Raw genomic sequence first — 3,363 nt, forward strand, 5'->3', positions numbered from 1 at the left:
AAGATGATATTTCCACTTTGCCCAGATTGATTTTTTCTTAAATAAACATTATTTTTTTTAAGTATACGTGATTTAGGAACTTTGTTTTTAATAACTACATAAAATTAATATAATTATGAACATAATAAACTAAGTTTAAAAAAGTTAATTTATAAATATTATTTAAAAAACCTTAAATTCTTATCATGTATTTTTTTAAGAAATTTAACTATTTTCGTATAAACGCTTTTATGGTGAATGTAAGCTAGTGAATGATACTAAATCATCATCCTAGCAAATACGATACATATTGATGCCAACTTATATGCTCATTATTATTTAATCACTAATATTCAAAAAGTTATTAACATTATTCACTTTGCCCAGCTATCCGCTTTACCCTGGTCTCCCCTACCTTTAAACTGTAACAAAATCAAACTTTTATGTCAACGCAATCGAAAGAAATAATAACAATTTAAGCCACTTATTTTCAAACTCGCGACTACTTGCGAGGGAATCAAAACCTATAGGGTACTTCAAATCGATTTAGAATCTCGAAATTCGGCATGAAGCAACTTTGATAAAAAAGCTTGCCCTTGTTATATTATAAAATAAATGATAGATGTTAATATAAAATGAAGGATTACTGGAACGATAAAGATACCTTTGTCATTAATTTATGATCCTCCAGTTTTCCATATTTTGATGTTATAAATTTCATTTTGCAATAAAATACCATAATTATGACTCGATTGTCGTGATGGGTGAACTTTTACTTATATACCTACAGGTTTGTACGGAACCCTCGGTGTGCGAGTCCAACTAACACTTGACCGGTTTTTTATTATTAATTGACAAACAATTAAATTATACTAATATAAATTATCATCTGAAAACCAAAGATCAATAATACATAGGTACTATACTTTTGCTGCGCGGCTGCGATTTGTGCTCGAGACAAGCCGCATAGATTTTCGAGCGGGGGCACTGATGTTATGTTATACAAGGAGTATATAAATTCCGACTGTCCAACTTTGAATACTACTGCAAACAACATCACCACAACAAGCCACATAATCTTCGTTATAAATGGTATTTAAATATTTAATTTATACACAGATTTAAACGTACAAAAAATGTTAAATGTAATTGATCGAATAAATATTATCAAATTGCCATGGGAAACAATCAGTAGCTTACGCCACAATAATCTTAAGATGTACACATTTTGAGTTTATTAATGAGCTAGAATAAAATGTTTTCGATATATTATAAATATATTTTAAAAATGTAAACAAATGTTTAACCGAAAATCAGTTACTTTGTGAAACTTGACAACCACACACAATAAATTACTATTGTGTTACGATGAATCTCGAATGTCAAAATGTGTTTCAAAATTCAAACTTTAAAACATAATATTATTGTTGGATGCATTTAGCTTTTATGATTTTTATTATTAAATTATATTATTTTTACTGAATTATTTTATAATGATATAGTTATGATAAATGATAAATGTATGATTAATAATAAAATGTATGTTTTTTGGATTTACCTACTTTACAGCGGAGTGGTAGGTAGTATACTTGCCCAACTTTTTGTTTTTAAATTGTATGATAAATATAATATGATAAGTTTTGATTTTTATCTTCACTTAACTTCTAACTTAATTGATATTTCACACAAAATGTATTCACTATTATTTATATAGATACCAGTTATTGACAGGGGCGGACTGGCTCCTCCAGAGCGGCCCAGGAATTTTTTTCAAGCGGCCCATCGCCAAATAAATCATTGTCGAAGGTTAGGTTAGGTTATATCGTGTATTATAAATAACACGATGTCCGCGGCCTGCAGGCGGCATCGAAATTTCTATTTATATAAATACCTATTGTTTTTTAGAACAGCAAAATAAAATTTTAGATGATGTTCGTATTGACGTATTATTTATGTTATATTCTATACATTTTAAGTAGACCAAAAACTATTATTATAATTTAAAAATCGTAATAAGTTACTTGTACAACCAAATTGTCCGGCCCCATAATTCGATTATTCGACTGGACCATCGGGAAATTTCCCGATCACCCGATTTACCAGTACGCTCCTGGTTATTGAGTATTATTGACTATAGATAATATATTATGTTTGATATATGAATGGACAATTATTTAGTATTTTATAAAGCAGCGATCGAAATCGTTTCAAATTTGAACAGTTATGGTCTCGGTTTTTTAGAGCGGTTGTTCAGTTCGATGGTTTCGGTTTGGGTTTTGTAAACGGTTTATTTTAAGATTTTAGGTTTTAGTTACGGTTATTAACCGGTGCCTTTAAGCTTTTGGTTTCGGTTTCGGTGACGGTGTTCTAGTATGAAAACCGGTTAAACTGGTTTCGATCCCTGCTATAAAAGTATATAGTTATAAACTATATTTACTAATCAGTTGAAAAATAGTGTTTTTGTCAATGGTCTTTCGAATTTATCTGCCAAAATCATGAACGTCATTGGTCATCACAATACCTATAACTATGTTTTTATGATTTTCATACAATTGATTTAATTTAATCAAAATTAGTCAATTAATATTAAAAATTATATTATGTCGGCTGTTACAGCTTACACTGAACTAAATTTAAATGACTTTTTGAAATAATAATCATTATATTCGTTAATGTGTTTTCACTCAAATACAAAATACATACAGTATTGCAAAATACTTTTAAAAATGCATTCAATATTCAAAATTCTATTTAATTTGTTCAGTTTAAAAATAAAACTTAATTAAAATGAATTATTGTTTATGACTTATGACTATATAGCTATAGGTGTGAGATTATTGTACATTTGTACATAATATTTCTATCATCACTAGGTCTCTGATTCTAATATATATACTTAATAATTAAATCATATGAATTGAATACAGAGACCTATAAATAATCATATTAATAAATAATAAGTCTAGGATTGAATTATTTTCAAAAAAAATAATAACTGTTATCAACGATTACAAAAAAAATAACGTTATTTGTAACGCAGTAATTTATTAGGTAATGAAAAAGTAATGTAACGTAATAAAAATCATTTTAAGTAACGCAAATATAATTTAAATAAAAATATTTGAAGTAATGAGTAATGTAATTTCATTAATTTTTAAAAGTAATTTACCCAACACTGCTTATACTCATATCGGTACTTAATACTTGACAAGACTACTAAGTATTGAACGTTTGGTACCTACCTACCTATAATAGTAGATGTAGCAGAACACAGCATGCTTATAATAATAATATTATTTGGCTCGAAATGATTAAAAGCCTGCACTGTAGATAAAATATAGACGATTGTAGTAAGTAAAATATACGCAAAATGTTACACATATG

Source organism: Acyrthosiphon pisum, chromosome X (assembly GCF_005508785.2).
Source record: "Acyrthosiphon pisum isolate AL4f chromosome X, pea_aphid_22Mar2018_4r6ur, whole genome shotgun sequence".
Taxonomy (NCBI): domain Eukaryota; kingdom Metazoa; phylum Arthropoda; class Insecta; order Hemiptera; family Aphididae; genus Acyrthosiphon; species Acyrthosiphon pisum.